The following is a 19050-nucleotide window of genomic DNA, read 5'->3' as shown; positions in this document are numbered from 1 at the left end:
TTTTGTTTTTGCTCCCATTTGTCATGAGATGGACTCAAAGATCTAAAATTCATTCCAGATACACAATATTACCATTTCTCTCAAACATTGTTCATAAATCTGTCTAAATGTGTGATAGTGAGCACTTTTGCTTTGCTGAGACAATCCATCCCACCTCACAGGTGTGCCACATCAAGATGCTCATCAGACACCATGATTAGTGCATAGGTGTACCTTAGACTGTCCACAATAAAAGGCCACTCTGAAATGTGCAGTTTTGTCTCACAGCAAAATGCCACAGATGGCGCAAGCATTGAGGGAGCGTGCAATTGGCATGCTGACAGCAGGAATGTCAACCAGATCTGTTGCTCGGGCATTGAATGTTCATTTCTCCACCATAAGCCGTCTCCAAAGGCGTTTCAGAGAATATGGCAGTACATCCAACCGGCCTCACAACCGCAGACCACGTGTAACCACACCAGCCCAGGACCTCCACATCCAGCAGGTTCACCTCCAAGATCGTCTGAGACCAGCTACTCAGACAGCTGCTGAAACAATTGGTTTGCATAACCAAAGAATTTCTGCACAAACTGTCAGAAACCGTCTCAGGGAAGCTCAACTGCATGCTCGTCGTCCTCATCGGGGTCTTAACCTGACTCCAGATCGTCGCCGTAACAGACTTGAGTGGGCAAATGCTCACATTCGATGGCGTCTGGCACGTTGGAGAGGTGTTCTCTTCACGGATGAATCTCGGTTTACATTGTTCAGGGCAGATGGCAGACAGCGTGTGTGGCGTCGTGTGGGTGAGCGCTTTGCTGATGTCAATGTTGTGGATCGAGTGGCCCATGGTGGTGGTGGGGTTATGGTATGGGCAGGCATCTGTTATGGACGAAGAACACAGGTGCATTTTATTGATGGCATTTTGAATGCACAGAGATACCGTGATGAGATCCTGAGGCCCATTGTTGTGCCATACATCCATGAACATCACCTCATGTTTCAGCAAGATAATGCACGGCCCCATGTTGCAAGGATCTGTACACAATTCTTGGAAGCTGAAAATGTCCCAGTTCTTGCATGGCCAGCATACTTACCGGACATGTCACCCATTGAGCATGTTTGGGATGTGCTTGACCGGCGTATACGACAGCGCGTACCAGTTCCCACTAATATCCAGCAACTTCGCACAGCCATTGAAGAGGAGTGGACCAACATTCCACAGGCCACAATTGACAATCTGATAAACTCTATGCGAAGAAGATGTGTTGCACTGCATGAGGCAAATGGTGGTCACACCAGATACTGACTGGTTCTGAGTCCCCAGACCCTCAATAAAGCAAAAACTGCACATTTCAGGGTGGCCTTTTATTGTGGACAGTCTAAGGTACACCTATGCACTAATCATGGTGTCTGATGAGCATCTTGATGTGGCACACCTGTGAGGTGGGATGGATTGTCTCAGCAAAGCAAAAGTGCTCACTATCACACATTTAGACAGATTTATGAACAATGTTTGAGAGAAATGGTAATATTGTGTATCTGGAATGAATTTTAGATCTTTGAGTCCATCTCATGACAAATGGGAGCAAAAACAAAAGTGTTGCGTTTATATTTTTGTTGAGTGTACATACACAAATATACATACATACACATGCATGGATACATACATAAATACATACATTTCTACATATATACATACACACAGACAAATCCAAACATGTACCTGTATATATATATATATATATATATATATACACACACACACACACACACACACACACACACACACACACACACACACACACAGGTACATATACACATACATGCATTCATATATACATATATATAAATATATGCAGACATATGCATACATGCATAAATACAGACATGTTTGTATATCATACACATACATACATTAACATGGACATTCCTATATATACATACAAACACAGATATATCAATACACATGCATACATACATATATATACATATATATACAAAGATACACATTTACCTACATATATAAATACATGCATATACGTATATACTGCAAACATATACATACAAATGCATATATACACATTCAAATATACATGTATATACATTTTACAGATCTTTATATTTGATTTGGTTTCAACTGTACTTATACACATACATGTACGTATATCTGTATGTATATGAATGTATACAAGTATGTATATATGTATTTTGTTAGTCTGTATGTATATGTAAGTATGTCTATTTATTTACAAATATGCATTTATGCATAAAAGTGTAAATATAAATAAAGATATGCAAGTATATTGAAGCAGGGGGAAGCAGGCTGTATTTTGAGTGAGAACTCTGTCACTGAGAAATGACATTTAAGCGACTGTGAGACACATGATGCAGCTTTGAGGTAATTACAGAACTTCACAGATTTTGGATGATCAGGTTGCTTCCTGCTTCCTGCTCCTGCGTGTCCTCTCATTGGCCGTGGGGCTGAGGTCATTCGAGTGGAGATGACTTTCTCCTTTTGAGTTGAATCTGATTTAGGCAGCGTCTCTCGCTGCCTGCAAATTCAGCACGAAGAGCGTGTTGCGGCGTATGCCTGCAGCTACAGGATGACTGGAAGAGAGAGAGTTTTTAAACTATTGACAGCAAGCCATTGATTGGTAGAGAAAGTTCGTGGCAGAGTCTGGTTGGTTAATTCCAGGATGACACACGCCCATGATCACCTGCTTACCAGAGAGAGATACAGGTGGTAGTAGGGGGTGTGGTTTAAGAATGAATGAAAGAATAACACCAGTCTTCCTGTCTGAACATAAGCTGAGCTCCAGTTGTGTGGGGTCAAATTGTGTTTATAGGCCAATTTCCAGTAAAGGAGGACTTGCTGATGAAAAGATGAAGTTTAGATACAAGAAAGTCACATCTCAAGAGAAATTCTATACCACCACATTTTTCAAATATTTTAGAAGGAATATTAAACCAGAAAGTTTTGCTATTGCGTATGAATTATTGTAACCATTTAAGCTTTATCAAACCATTCATTGATTCAAAGTCAATCACACAGATTTTACCACATCACTATTTCTAATATAGTGATGTTTATTTCTCCAGATAAAGTTAAAGATGGACTGGTTAACTGATCTAATTGAGTTATTAGAAATATCTACAGAAAAGGCAGGGTACATTATCCCAGAGAGTATTTCACTTTTAGTGATTAGAATCCGTCCAAAGATTGACAAGTCTCTTTGCTACCAGGAGTTGAGAATAGTTTTACTTTTCTTTATAATTGTCTCCACATTGTGTTCTTCTCTAGTTTTTATATCTTTTGAAATAACCACACCTAAATATTTCACTCTCTCTTTAACTGGGATTTCATATAAGTCTACCATGGGGTGATCATGTATAGAGACTAATTCACATTTCTTTAAATTGAAGTAAAGTCCAGATGCTTTGGAAAATGTCTTAATGTTCTTGAGAATCAGAGGAATCTGTTCGGACCTTTTAACAAAGATTGTTGTATCATCAGCCAGCTGAGTAACAGACACATTACTACCCAGCACATTTAAGGGCTCTATGTCACGGCTGCATTTAAGAGAAACAGCCAACAGTTCTGCAGCTAAGATAAATAAAAGGGGAGAACAAGGGCACCCTTGTCTTATACCTCGACTGACCTCAAATCTTTTAGTGGCACCTTGAGGGAGGGAGACAGAACTATTGATCTCACTATAGAGCAGAGAGATAACTTTGATACAACAGGAGCCAAAACCAAAGTACTGTCAAGTTTTCAATATAAATGGATGTTCGACTGAATCAAAGGCTTTATAAAAATCTACAAATAAAACAAAACCTTTGTCATTAATCAAATAATTATAATCCAGAAGGTCAAGAACCAACTTAATATTGTTGTGTATAGACCTGTCTTTAAGAAATCCAGACTGAGTTTCACTGATTATTTGATCCATCCCTAATTTCAATCTGTGAGCAAGAACAAGAGAGAATCATTTGTAATCTACATTCAATAAAGTTATTGATCTCAAGTGATCAATGTGCCTTTTGTCCTGACCAGGTTTAGGTAACAAGGTGATGACTCCTTGTTTCATAGGAGACATAAGAGCATTATTTTCCACACATTCTTTTAGAGCATTAAAAAGTAAATCTCGAATATTCTCCCAGAAAAATGTCTAAAAGTTTGAAGTGAGTCCATCCTGGCCTGGAGCCTTGTTTATTGATATTTGTTTTAAAGACGTCTCTAATTCCTTGATGTCTCTGAGTCACAGATTTCCTTCAAATCTAAATCAACTTGAGGAATATGAAGTTTAATACTTTCAAGAAAAGAAACAGAGTCCCCAGCCAAATAAGATGAAGAGAATAGTTTTGAATAAAAATGGTGAATTTCCTCTGAAATGATTTTAGAATCAGAACATTCTTTATTATTTACCATTAAAACATCGATACTATTACGTTCCTGTCTTCTTCTTTCAAGCCCAAAAAAATCAGAAGTATTCTTTTCCCCTTGTTCTGTCCACTTAGCTCTCGATCTAACATTCGCACCGTGTGCTTTTATAATAACTCATCTAAACTATCCTGCAGACTCAACATCTGAGCTGTTTCTTCATCTGACAAATCAACCTTCTGCCAATAACTGTTGATATCATGAACCAGCTTATGTTCCTTCTCTCTTTGTTGTTTACATCTGGACTTACTAAATTCAATAGATAAACTTCTCACCTTGTATTTAAAATATTCCCACTTTCTACAGTAAGTTTTAATTTCTGAATTATTTAGAATTTCAACTAATAAAGATTTAACTTTCTCCACATATTCTTCTGACTTTAATAGTTCTGCATTAAAGTTCCAATAACTTTTCCTATTTTTAGGGTGATTTTGTGTCCTTAATGTTAAATCGATCACACTGTGATCAGTTAAAGGAGCAGCTGATATTGAAACATTGGAAACTAAACCCAAGGTTTCTGCATGAGTCACCCAAAGATCAATTCTAGATGTTAATCTTCCATTGGGTTTAATCCAGGAGAATTGTCTGGAAGACGGGTTTTTCTCTCTCCATACATCCATTAAGGAGCTTCTATAAAATCCTTCATCACAGTGTTGTGGTGGTAATCATTATGCTTAGATGGACATCTATCTAGCCACTCATCTGGCACCATATTAAAATCTCCACCTATTAAAGTCAAACCTATGGCACACTTCTGTTTATATTCAACAATTATTTCTGTAAGAGATTCTAATATTTGTTTTGAGCAACATTGTTGTAACCATAAATATTGATCCAGATTGCCAGTGAACCTTCTGAATGTACAGCTATAGTGCGATCCAGTGACCATTAGTATCACATCTCGATGTTCCTACCTGACCAGGAAACCTGTTCAAACATATAGCAACACCTCCGGATCGATTGCTGCCATGAGAAAAGACCATGTCGTCTCCCCACTGATTCTTCCAAAATGTAGAATCCTCTTCACATGAATGAGTCTCTTGTAGAAATATGCTCTGCTTTTTCACTCCTTTACAAAAGACATTTGGACATTTTGTCAGCGTCATAAAGAGTTTAATTAACTTCTTTCTGTCACTTTGGAGGAGTTTTAGAGAGCTCTGTGGACACCTGCTGGACAAACTCTGAACTGCACTTTGTCAAATCTCTCTGAGCCTGTTCAGTGTGTCAACATGAAACTTCACACACACATTAAAGACAAGTGGAAGGACAAGTCATGTGACTTTCAGCCTGATGGACAGAATGATGACGGAGTTTTCTGGATCTGGAAGATGAAATGAAATGAAAGAAAACAAAGAAAATGTTCATTAGTGTCTGTTTAATTCTTCATCTGTTCAACTCTTTAATGAGCTTAATGAACACGGACACACCTGATGACACCTCAGAGTGTTTGCTTTACCGTCATATAAAGAACACGTATCAGCTCCTCGTGTTTTCAGAATAAAAGCCTTTAAAATGTGGAGGAAACACAAGAATAAAACACTGTGAACAAGCATCAAACACCAAGAGGTGAAGACGGCACCTGGAAGGACAAAGACATCAGATGTTAGAGGGACAGATGATTTAGTTTAGTTTATTTCCAACATGTAAAAATAAAAACAAAATAAAAAAGAGAGAAGAAAGTAAAATGTAAATAAAGTAACATGAACAATGAATGAGATGATCCAAAGCTGTGAAACTACGTTCTATATAACTGTAAACGTCTGAAAAGGAGTGGGAAGAAGTCTGAATTTATTTAATCCACCTCTTCTCCCTTAATTCATCATTTATTTATTCATCTAAGTTTTTAACAAATCTATGTTTTTATATGAAATATAAAGTTTACACTATGGTTGTAATGTATTCCTACAAACATACAGTATATACAAGAAACATAAACAACTATATATAAATATTAAATGTGAACACATTGTTATTTAGAGAAGAACAAATAAATAAATAAATAAACAATAATCTGTGTAAACACCTGTTGATTTTCAAAGCCCTTCTTCATCCCTGGTGAAAATCCTATTTGGACTTTTTTAAAGCGTGTCTGGACATCATGAAGTTTCACACTCAGACTGTTCCACAGCTTCACTCCACTTATTGACCTACTGAAGCTTTTAGTGGTTGTCTGTTCACTGAGTGTTTGGAAGTTCACTTCCATCGTATCTCTCTTCTCGCTCAGAGAACAACGTCTGAATGTTTCCAGGTAGCTTTTTGTTTTTACTTGCTACATGATTTGTGCTGTTTTGAATTCTATCAAATCTGCTGACTTGAATAGTTTGGACTGTATGAATAATGATCATGTTCACTTCCTGGAGGAAGAATCTAAAGGTGCTGCCTTTATAATGTGTGTGGAGCTGAACTGTGGTCGTGCACAGTCACATGATGGATCACATGATACAAACTGTGTCTCTCCAGATGTGGCTGCAGCTCTGTGGGGATGAACACCTGCCACATGTTTCTTTGAAATCCACCTGGGACTCTTCAAACACGTCCGACTGAAGCAGAAAACTCACCAACAACCAGCCTGATGTGGAACATCTGTCTGGGCTGCAGACCAGGAACAATACAGGTGTAGTTTCCACTGTGGGCCACCTTGGTCTTCCTGATCTTTATGGAGGCGTTACCGTTCTTCAGCTCCTCCTTCAAATGTCACACTCCACCTTCAAACTGTTTGTCTTGACCTGAAATGCCGTGACCGTAATAATCTCCTCCGTTGTAAAAGAACACCTCCTGACCGTCTCTCTTCCAGTCAAACAGCTTGGTCTCCATGGTAACACAGCATCACTGTCTTCTGTCACCACCACTGGACCTGAGACACAAACATCACCATGAATCACTTTGTTCACACGCAGAAAAATAAAGAGAGAGCACATTGATGGAAGTGTGTGTGATCATCTAAAGTCACTTTATGATCAGAATCATCTCACTGTTGATCTCTGTGGAGCTAAATGTCTTCATGAAGAAACAAACATGTCCCACTCATGGACACAGACGAGTGAATGTCTCCATCAGTATTCAGACGTGTCTCTGAATCAGCAGAATGGGACATTTGTGAGGAGAAGGAGGTGAAACTTGTTAGTTTGATTTCTTCACCCTCTTCTTTCATCCTTCATTAAAAAGCTCATTAAAGTGTCCCACTCCCTCACACAGTGGACTCTCCTCCATGTTGTCTTCTCTCTCATTAATCCTGCTCCATCATATGTGAGTGATGCTGCACTTATCTCTCTGCAGGATGGAGGAGACGCCCTCCAACATGTCCTCCCGGACAGACCGTCCTCACACTGCGCATGTCTGTTTTCACATGATGACGTCACCTGCGCTCTTTGAATATTACTGTATTAATGTCCTGTAGTTTCAAATGGAGCTAAATATCCATGCTAACAGTCTTCCTACTTTTCTGTCTCTTCATGTTGGAACTTTTTTTATTTACATTTCTTTTTCATCCATTTCAATCTCAAACAGTTCAGAGTAAATATGAGCCGTTACTTTTCTCAGCGTTTCCATCAGCAGACGTTATTCCAGACCAAGTCATGACGCAGAGACACACGACAGCAAATAAACTTTATTTAATTATTCAATTTACAAACAATGTCAAACACAACCACAGAACACAATACAAAAGAGCTGTTACATAGATGCAAATGAATCAAAATTAAACAATAAAAAAGTAAATAATTTACTGAAGACATTCATGACATTTCATAACGTAGAAATAAATAATGAGAAACAAAATAAATACATGTTTATAGTTAACACAACATCTTTATGTCAGTACATAAGTGTATTTAACAATCTTTACACTCGTCAACTTCATTAAATGTCAGAGTACATCAAATATTTGTTTATGTTCTTTTTATTTTTAACCCGGGTTAAGGATTTATGAAGACAGTTAAATTCAACCATAACATGAGGGAAGGTTGGCTTCCAGGCTGAACATTTGTGTTTATGCAGAAAATATTTACCCAACAAAATAAAAAAATGAACTAAATGTTGAAGATATTTGTTTTTCTCATTTTCATAATAACATATAATATCTTTTAGGGTGAAACGGTGTGACATTTTAACACGGGTAAAAACATGACGACACAAGTCCGAGCAGAATTTCATCGTGACCTGACGTTCAAAAAACAGATGATTTAAAGTTTCATCAGCCTGCCCACAAAAAACACAAGAGCTGTCCACATCCAGACATTTTGAAATGAGACAATTGACAGGATATATTTGATGTAGTATTTTGAGTTTCTTTGACTTTGTTATGAATGCAGTATTTATGAGGTAACAGCCATGCTGTTCCCCAGTCTATGTCCTCGAACTGAGATCGCCAGTAAAATGTTCCTCGTGGAGAAAACCTCTTTTTATCTTGAAAAATGTTTCTTATATGTTTATTGTTTCTTGTCTTTTATGTTTCTACCATTCAAGAGTGAAACAGATGTGCTCTCTGGTGTCATTCTGTCACACAAAGATAAGTTCTCATTAAACTAAGTAAACCACTGAGTTGTATTCTTTGTAAGGGAGGAAAATGATGAGGAGGTATAAAAGTCTCATAGGAGAGGACAAGACCATCTTCATCCAACACAGACAAGATATTATTTAAACTTCTCTCAAACCATGTGGAATAAATGTTCCACATGGTTTATAATATGGTTATAAATATAGTTATAAATATAGTTATACATGTGTTATTCCATAGCAAAGTTTGGTGAGGAGAAAAATAGTGAGTGAAGCTCAATTTCCAGGAAAGAAGTGATTGCTGATGAAATGTAGACAGAGTGACTGGAAGCTTGTCAGGTGAATAGTTACAAGTTAAAACGAAAGCAAGTCCACCGATCTTTTTCTAAATATGTTTGGAGATGAAGAAGCACAATGAATGTTGATGTGTCAAACATCTTTTGAACCAACTGATTTTAAACGTATTTATAATCAATCAATGAAATGAAGCACTTGAAGACCACCTTCCGCTCTGCTGTTAGATAGAACTGCATCTTTAAGTCTGTGTGTTTGATTTCTCCACACGAAGTCCATACACAGCTTGTTCATTTCATTAGCAGTGGCATCATTCACAAAGAGAGAAAGAGATGGATAAACAAAAAGAGAAATGCCTTCAGCCTTTGACTAAAGGACCCTGCCATATAATGTTCAGTCTCTCTGAAGCCAAAGGTTCAACATGTCCCTAGTTTTCATCATTCTTCCAGAAAAGTTCATTATTTATTTACATTTACTACCATTAATATTAAGCCCACTTAGTGACTTTCTTTGACCGTTTCTTTTCTCTAAAGCTAAAACATACACTCAACAAAAATATAAACGCAACACTTTTGTTTTTGCTCCCATTTGTCATGAGATGGACTCAAAGATCTAAAATTCATTCCAGATACACAATATTACCATTTCTCTCAAACATTGTTCATAAATCTGTCTAAATGTGTGATAGTGAGCACTTTTGCTTTGCTGAGACAATCCATCCCACCTCACAGGTGTGCCACATCAAGATGCTCATCAGACACCATGATTAGTGCACAGGTGTACCTTATACTGCCCACAATAAAAGGCCACTCTGAAATGTGCAGTTTTGTCTCACAGCAAAATGCCACAGATGGCGCAAGCATTGAGGGAGCGTGCAATTGGCATGCTGACAGCAGGAATGTCAACCAGATCTGTTGCTCGGGCATTGAATGTTCATTTCTCCACCATAAGCCGTCTCCAAAGGCGTTTCAGAGAATATGGCAGTACATCCAACCGGCCTCACAACCGCAGACCACGTGTAACCACACCAGCCCAGGACCTCCACATCCAGCAGGTTCACCTCCAAGATCGTCTGAGACCAGCTACTCAGACAGCTGCTGAAACAATTGGTTTGCATAACCAAAGAATTTCTGCACAAACTGTCAGAAACCGTCTCAGGGAAGCTCAACTGCATGCTCGTCGTCCTCATCGGGGTCTTAACCTGACTCCAGATCGTCGCCGTAACAGACTTGAGTGGGCAAATGCTCACATTCGATGGCGTCTGGCACGTTGGAGAGGTGTTCTCTTCACGGATGAATCTCGGTTTACATTGTTCAGGGCAGATGGCAGACAGCGTGTGTGGCGTCGTGTGGGTGAGCGCTTTGCTGATGTCAATGTTGTGGATCGAGTGGCCCATGGTGGTGGTGGGGTTATGGTATGGGCAGGCATCTGTTATGGACGAAGAACACAGGTGCATTTTATTGATGGCATTTTGAATGCACAGAGATACCGTGATGAGATCCTGAGGCCCATTGTTGTGCCATACATCCATGAACATCACCTCATGTTTCAGCAAGATAATGCACGGCCCCATGTTGCAAGGATCTGTACACAATTCTTGGAAGCTGAAAATGTCCCAGTTCTTGCATGGCCAGCATACTCACCGGACATGTCACCCATTGAGCATGTTTGGGATGTGCTTGACCGGCGTATACGACAGCGCGTACCAGTTCCCACTAATATCCAGCAACTTTGCACAGCCATTGAAGAGGAGTGGACCAACATTCCACAGGCCACAATTGACAATCTGATAAACTCTATGCGAAGAAGATGTGTTGCACTGCATGAGGCAAATGGTGGTCACACCAGATACTGACTGGTTCTGAGTCCCCAGACCCTCAATAAAGCAAAAACTGCACATTTCAGAGTGGCCTTTTATTGTGGGCAGTATAAGGTACACCTGTGCACTAATCATGGTGTCTGATGAGCATCTTGATGTGGCACACCTGTGAGGTGGGATGGATTGTCTCAGCAAAGCAAAAGTGCTCACTATCACACATTTAGACAGATTTATGAACAATGTTTGAGAGAAATGGTAATATTGTGTATCTGGAATGAATTTTAGATCTTTGAGTCCATCTCATGACAAATGGGAGCAAAAACAAAAGTGTTGCGTTTATATTTTTGTTGAGTGTAGTTGGAGTTTGTTTCCCCCTCTTCCAGCCACTTAGCTCTAGATCTCACATGTGCACCCTTGGCTAACTCAATATAAATCTGATCTATCTTTAATTGTGTCTCCCTCACTTCTAGCTCCTCTTCAGCAGATAAACTGGGTTTAGATAAGAGGAGACCAATTCTGTTCAGTAATTTAGCTTCTGTTTTATGTTTGAGGGCTTTTAACTCTTTACCTCTCTTTACAGCAATACTTCTCCTCTTACACTTCAAGTACTCCCATTTTTGTGTATATTCATTGTCTGCAATTTTATCAAACATTTCACTTGCTAGATTTTTTATACTATCATTAAAGCAATTATCTTCAAGCAGGGCATTATTACATTTCCTGTATCCTCGTAGTTTAGTCGTATAGTCTGCGAGCTCCCTAATTCCAGAGTGATTTTCTTCTGGTCTGACAATGGAGCAAAAGACTGAGGGACATTTTTCACATCGTGAAGTGCTGAGGAAGAAACTAAAAACAGATCAATCCTAGATCTAGATGAGAGGTCACCCTTAGAACATGTCACATCTTATATATCTGGGTTCAAAAAACGCCACGTATCGTCCAGGGAGAGATCTGAGCAAAGTTTGGAAACAAGATTGTTGTGAAGATAAGATCGACACATTCTTGGAGGGAATCGATCCATTGCATCATCAGGACACTCATTGAAGTCACCACCTACAATTACATATGAGTGAGGATATTTGTGTAGTAGCTCCTTTACTTTTGAACTTATTTGACTAAAAGGTTTCTTATTGGACGAGTGAGAATTATGCCCATACATGTTACATATTATAAAGCTTGAATTATCTTGCTTGAAAATGATGAAAATCCATCGACCATCATGTGAAGACACCATCTCTAAGATCTGCCCTTTAAATTTATGCAAACAAAAGGAAACTCCAGCAGAGCGGTTAGTGCCATGACTCCAGTAAATCTTACTTCCACAACAGAACATCTGACTCACTTGAGTGTTTGTTGTAAAGATATGAAGTCAGCCTCACTATTCTTACAGAACAGAAAAGTGGCTTTTCTTTTCAATAAATGGCGTATACCTCTGACATTCAATGACATGAAGGTTCGAGAATCAAACTTAAAATCCATCCAAATAAAAGAATAGAACAAAGAAACAGCTCTCTCAAATAGATAACACCAACTTTGAAGTGTGTTGTTTAGATTCACAGAACGAGGAAGTGACAGACAGGCAAAATCATTTGTGACTTTAGAAAAAATAATGTTGGTACCATAAACAATCCAGTTTAATGGAACTAATCTATAAGAGTCTAACACGTTGGGTTAACCCCAGCTTATTGTTTAACAAACAGAACACCTTTTCCATCTGTCAGTCATTTTAAATTATATCAACTAAAGATGATTCATGTTGTTCAAAAACACTATTGCTCTAATAGTTAAGCAACCTTGCTGTGTAAGCTTTGAGCAAATGATGAATTAGTATAAGTGACAAAAAGAAAGAAGAAAGCTGTTTGACCATATATATCTATAGAGTCACTTACCTCCCGGACCCCTTGGACTAAATATCATGTGTATTAAATTGTATAGGGGTACGGGACTGATCCAAAGAATGCAACTGCTGCTGTCTTCTACAATACCAGGTGGCCCTTAATATCAACAGTTTGGAAACATGGAGATCTTCATCTGTCCACACTGCAAGTTCCCTGCTTCACATTTCACTGGAGCAGAATTGTTTGGACACAGCCTTCTTCATCAGTGTTCACCGAAGGTTAGTAGTTCATAGGCAGTAAGTCTGTAGTTGATTTTAAATACCAGGGGACATGCAGTATGTAGGAAACATATCAAACTATCTGACTCTTAATGTGTCTGCAGAAAAGGCTTTAATCAATGTCTAAATGGTCAATCTTCTTCCCTTCTATCAGGGCGGAAGGTCCTAGGAACCACGCCTTCTTACCTTCCTTCCTTGATGCCTTTTCCACGAGGGCCCAGAGTTTTTCTCTGGCCATTCGATCCTCCGGGGAAAGTGCCTCGGTGAGTCGTAGCTTGTTGTCCCGCAGAAACTTGCAGCCACTCTTCCAAACAGCATCTGGGATACGGCGCAGTGTGAAGAGGATGATGAGGGACCGCTGGGATCCGTCCTTTCTCTTTGGACCCAGGCGATGTGCCATGTCAACACCCTCCTGTAGATATTCATGAAGTCCAAGGATGTTAATCACCACTGCTCTGACGTCTTCGTCCATCTCCTCTCTGACTCCGTGTAGTTTCACTGCCCATCTGTAACTGTAGCGTTTGTTTTCCTGCCCTCAGAATTCGGTTCTCTTTTTTCAGTTGATCAATTTCTAACTCCGTCCGTTTCAAAATGTCTTTGTGGTGATTAATGTCCACAACCAGCTGCTCAACTGTAGAAGACAGCCTTTCAATGTGTTGAGACGTGGTTTCAGAAATGTTAGGGAACGTCTCGTCATGTTTATTGGAGAGCTCCTGGATAGCTGACAAAATGTCCGCGCTGACATTTACACTGTCATCGTTACCGTCAGAGTCCCGTTTCTTCCGCTTGTTGACATTTTCCACTTGGAAGTTTCAGGACTGGGCTGAAAATGTGTCCATTGTCTCTTCAGGAGTTGTTGTTATGCTTTCCTCACTTGGTACATTCACTTCTGCTGTTTTTTTTCAGAGTCACTCTTGTGAGCGTTTGAAGTCATCTTCTTGGTTTGTTCGCTAGTTTGTGTTCAAACTTTTACCGTCTCGGTTTTCCCAATTGTTTTCCTTTTCCACAGAATAATAGTCCTGGAACATAAATAGTTTTGTGTCAAAGCCACTATTTTATCATTTGAACATGAACCTTTCATCATATTCTGCCTGCCAATACACGTATCCTCAAATAGTTTGACGTCCAGCATCCTACGCCACCGCCATCTTGGCCCCCAAGATAAAGAACTTCAACTTCATAGTTGTTGACCTGAACATCCAACGCCACTGTGACGTCACTGACGGGCAGATCAAACGCCGCTGTTGGCTGCGCGAGCTGCACTTCACACACACCAACGCGGCACTTTAGATCTCTGAGCTTCCGGTCATCCTCCTTCACAATAAAAACGGACACTCCAGTAAAATGATGACGGGATAGAACTGTGGATTATTCAGCTCATTAACTTCTCTGAAAGTATTTTTATTCACTCTGTTTAAGTACTGAACAATAAATATAAACATGGAAACATCAACTAAATACACCAATAACTAAATAAAGGGTCACTTCCAGTGTTTTCCATCATATTTGGTATTTAAAGATCAATATCTTCTGAATTAATTTCTGTTTTGTTCAATGTTTAAGGTTGTGATCATACTGTCTTCAAGATCACCATGAGCATCTCTGTCCAGCTCAGGGGGGACAGAGGACCCTTGAAATGTGATTGGCCACCCCAGTTTCCACCGATAATCCAAATCTTTTAAACTCCGGGCTGTTGAGACTTGTTTTAGATGGAATAAGATCCAGACAACAGGTTAAGTAGAGATATAGCCGACAACAGATGTGCTAAATAATAAAGAGTTCATTTAAATATTTTATTCTGTCAGCTTTAAACCATACAACCATGTAGTGTCGAACAGGATTTTATATGGTGAATCAAATCCAAAACAATCCATGAACCAATAACACGTCTCGACCGCACTTCATGTTTTTACCCACTAGATGTCCTACTCGAGCTATGTGTCAGTGGAGCCTCCAGTCATGAACCATTTGTTGAATCAAGCGTGGAAGCTTCAACTTTATTCTGATTATTCATTTAAATTCAAGAAACTTTATTGATCCCTGTGAGGCAACAGAAAAGGCCCAGAAGCACCAACCATGTTTACCACATGTCATCATTCTTGTTCCAGTCGTTCAAATGAGAGAACAGCGACTAACTTCAGGCCTGTAGCTCTGACTGATGAAGACAGTGGGAAAGACAGTGAAGAATTAATGCAGGTTAAAGAAGAGGTTTGTGTAGCAGAGTGGGGATTTTAGTTTTAGGGGAAAATAAACTAATGTTAAACAATAACTGACGACGCCACCTTGGGAACTGCACCCCAGGAAATACACAAGTATTCTTAAAAAATAAATATACACAATAATAAAAGAAACGTTCAAAAACTGAAGAGGCAGAGTCGTGTTTTAGCACAATGTAAAAAAAAAGGTATTTATTGTAATAAATGAGCACCCGCTGTTTCTCTGGGAAGTAGAGGAGCTCTCCAGTCACGTGACATAAAAAAAACTTTAATAACAGGACGAACACAGACAAAAATCAGGCCTCCAGCCCATTAACCTAAACAGCGCCAGCTACTGTGTGTGTGTGTGTGTGTGTGTGTGTGTGTGTGTGTGTGTGTGTGTGTGTGTGTGTGTCCCTTTTGAAAAGATAACTGTAAAATGGGTCCACCGTGTCTCCATGACAACCGTTTATTGACAAAGACCGCTGTGTAGCTGTCACTGCTCCGTTCAAAGTCTGAGACATCCTGGAGGGACTGCTGAGGTTTGGTCCTTTATTTCCCGTCATTTGTTTTTGGCGCTTTTATTTTGAAGGCAGAGTTTTCTCTCTACTGGCTTAAAACAACATGAGATATTTGATACTACAGGTGACAGGTAGGGACAGGTGACAAGTATGCAGAGATACAGGAAATCGCCGTCGTCCACGCCCTTTCCAAATCATCGACTGGACGGAAAGGTGAACAAGGTTTGATGTTTTTAATTTTAATTCTTTATCCAGCGTGCTTTATTTGATTTATTTGAGCCTTTTTGTTTGTGAGTGTGTGGAGCTTACACCTTGTGGTTTGTGCGTGTTTGGAGCCACCAGCTGAACCTTCAACGCACAGTGTTTGATTGAAAGTTATGGGTTGTATTTTTGAGGTTTATTATGAATGATGGAGTTCACTGTTTGTTCTTATCAGCTATATTTGACAGTTTCTCAACTTTGTAAATTCACCTCCTGAATGATCACACATGGGATGTTCTCAGCTGTAGAGCAACTGAACACATGTCAGAAGTGAACAGAAGTTCAAAGCAGACAGATTCAGTGGATCCTGCTGAGAGGTGAACACACACACAAAGTGGATCATGTGTGTTTTGTGTGTCACATTAACTTCGTCTGCAGCTCACAAACTGTTCAAAAGAGAAGCTGAACTACCTGTGGAGGGTTTACAGTCCTGTCACCAGCTGGATCTGGGTTTGTTCTTGACAATAGATGAGCAGAGGTTATGTGCTCCCTCACACATACTGTTTCTAAAGTCTCTAAATGATGCAGTCTATTCTATAAGATGCATTTGTGGCAAGGCGAGCATACGATAAAGTGTAGAACAAAAAACAAGTTTAACTGGGCTGACAACGCCACCTGGGGAGTTTCATCCCCGGAAATACAAGAATGATGCTTTCTCAGCTTCTTGACTCACTCGGTTTGACTCCATGGCCTTTAGATCCACTTCTTTTCCATCCATTTGTTCCTTTGAGGCAGTTTCTCCTGCCGATCCCACTTTATTGCGTTCCTCGGCCATTGTGCGTAAATTGTGCGAATCCTCTTCTTTAAACACAACTTGATCCAAAACGCAGTCTTGGCTTTGGCTCCGTGCAGCAGAAGATCCAAAGCTTGATTCCAGCGTGGTGTAATTGGAAGCATCCTTGTCCACGCCACTATTGTTCTTTAGCATCTATGGCTACACAGGCTTCAGCTCCGAGTCTGGAGTGAAGATTTTCTACTAATGTAGCGGCTGTTTTAAACATCACTGCACAGTCGCTCTGAACCACAGGAGTGCAAGGTTTCTGACACTGAAGACCAGGACCACGTCATCCATTTAAGTCCTTTATTCCAAGCAACAAAGGAAGAATATTACATGTCCATGTCCACAGGTAGAAAATCTGTGTGCTCCCACACCTGTAGCTCAACACCACAGAGCAACGTCACAGGCGTCCATATAAAGGGAGGATCTGACCTTTACCAAATTAAATCATGTTTTTACTTGGTGTTAATTCAAACGTAAACATTTTTAATCTCTATTTATGTTTTTAAAATGTTTTATCAACTCAACTTTACCTTAAAGCAATATTTAGATTTTTAATGTTAGATTTTACCCTCAACTTTTAACACAGGAAATTTCTATAATTTGAACCAAAATCATATTCAAAGTTTTCCTGTATATGGCTCTCACACTTGTCAAGAAGCCATGCCACAGGTGAAGGGTCTCCAAATCCTAAATGACTGCGAGGAGAATCAGCGGCTAGTCCAAAAAGTGCCAGATTGGGAAGCTTCCCGATGGAACAGAAAGGTTACTGAAGCTCTGCACAGTCATGAAGATTTCCCCAGTTTTCATGATTTTCCTAACTTCATGTCTATGGAAGCCCAAATAGCTTGTAACCCCATCACTTCCTTTAATGCCCTTCATCCCCCAGAACCCACTGTGAACAAACAAAGTTATGTTTGTAGGGACAGAGCTAATGTTGTCAGCACACAGGTAGCTGCAAATAATGAGAGCAAAGAGGTAAACAAAGGATCCACAAGGCCCCCATGTCTGTTCTGCTATGACTCCAGGCATCAGCTCCATGTTTGTTCAAAGTTCATGTCCAAGGCTCTGGATGAGAGAAAACCTTTGTAAAGGAGAAAGCACTTTGCTATGGCTGCATGAAGCCTGCTCATAATAAAAGGGCTGCTACAATTCAGCTGAGTGTTTTTTATCATTGCTGTTTATTTTACAGTCAAATTCAATTCTCTTTAAGGGAGCTGTAAAAATCTGTGAAAAAATTACTGAAGAGTAAAAAAGCTCTTCAATAATTAGAAATTAGTATTTAATGAGAATAAAATAAGAATATATAAAATATAAAATAAATAATCTCTAATATTAATATATTAATAATAATTATTATTAATAATAATATATATAATAATAATATATATATATAATAATTAATAATAATAATTAATATATTAATATAATAATCTTATAAAATAAGAATATATAATGACAAACTAGTCGGTGGTTTATGATGAAGGAAAGATTTCACACACACACACACACACACCCACACACACACAGCAGCTCATTTGCTGTAACTGGAGGAGGGAGGAGCAACACCTGATCCAGACTCATGAGAGGAGGCGGGACAGTGAAAGTGAAAGTGTTCAGTGAGTTCAGACATTTTGTGGACAGAAGTGAAGAGAGAAGTAAAGAGTGAAGCAGGGTGAGTGTTTATCCACAGTTTTTATATCTTCACTTCTGTACTCTCAGTTTCCTCCTGTCAACTGAACACAGACACTTTCTAATGACGTCACAGCTTACATTCATATGAGCTGTGTGTGTGTGTGTGTGTGTGTGTGTGTGTGTGTGTGTGTGTGTGTGATCGCATGTCTTTGTGTCTGTGTGTGTGTGTGTCTTTGTGTGTGTGTGTGTGTGTGAGAGACTGTGTGTGTGTGTGTCTGTACAGTCGTGTCTGTGTGTCTTTTTGTTTGTGTGTGTGTGACTGTGTTTGTGTGTGTTTGCTCGTGTGTGTGTGACTGTGTGTGTGTGTGTGTGTCTGTACAGTCGTGTCTGTGTGTTCGTGTGTATCTGTGGGTGTTCAAGGTTCTTTATTTGACAAATATGCTCCATGTTAAACATACAGCACAGATGAAATTGCAATCCCCCCAACCCCCAGTGCAAACCTGCAGTGCATAAAAAG

General features: G+C 39.4%; 2 protein-coding genes and 2 long non-coding RNA genes across 7 annotated transcripts in view; 1 reads left to right on the top strand and 3 right to left on the bottom strand.

The window, feature by feature from the left end:
* LOC306822718 (V-set domain containing T-cell activation inhibitor 1-like) overlaps positions 1-19050 on the bottom strand; it is a 217145-nt gene that overhangs the window by 62009 nt on the left and 136086 nt on the right. The gene's annotated exons all lie outside the window — the stretch shown is intronic.
* On the bottom strand, positions 4268-7312 carry LOC306822751. The gene is made up of 2 exons (XR_013778944.1): positions 6979-7312; positions 4268-5925 (listed from the first exon to the last, which is right to left on the bottom strand). It is a non-coding gene; the product is annotated as an uncharacterized lncRNA (long non-coding RNA).
* On the bottom strand, positions 15802-17936 carry LOC306822745. Its single transcript, XR_013778938.1, has 3 exons — positions 17028-17936; positions 15982-16163; positions 15802-15888 (listed from the first exon to the last, which is right to left on the bottom strand). It is a non-coding gene; the product is annotated as an uncharacterized lncRNA (long non-coding RNA).
* LOC306822700 (uncharacterized protein) overlaps positions 15992-19050 on the top strand; it is a 223317-nt gene continuing 220258 nt past the window's right edge. Inside the window, exon 1 of the mRNA XM_079341872.1 lies at positions 15992-16081. The gene's annotated coding sequence lies outside the window, so the exon portion shown is untranslated. The remainder of the gene's footprint in view (positions 16082-19050) is intronic.

The sequence above is a fragment of the Symphodus melops genome (assembly GCF_947650265.1).
Source record: "Symphodus melops genome assembly, chromosome: 4".
NCBI lineage: Eukaryota > Metazoa > Chordata > Actinopteri > Labriformes > Labridae > Symphodus > Symphodus melops.
The sequence above is the reverse complement of the archived record's forward strand: the minus strand, read 5'-3'. Positions and strand labels throughout refer to the sequence as shown.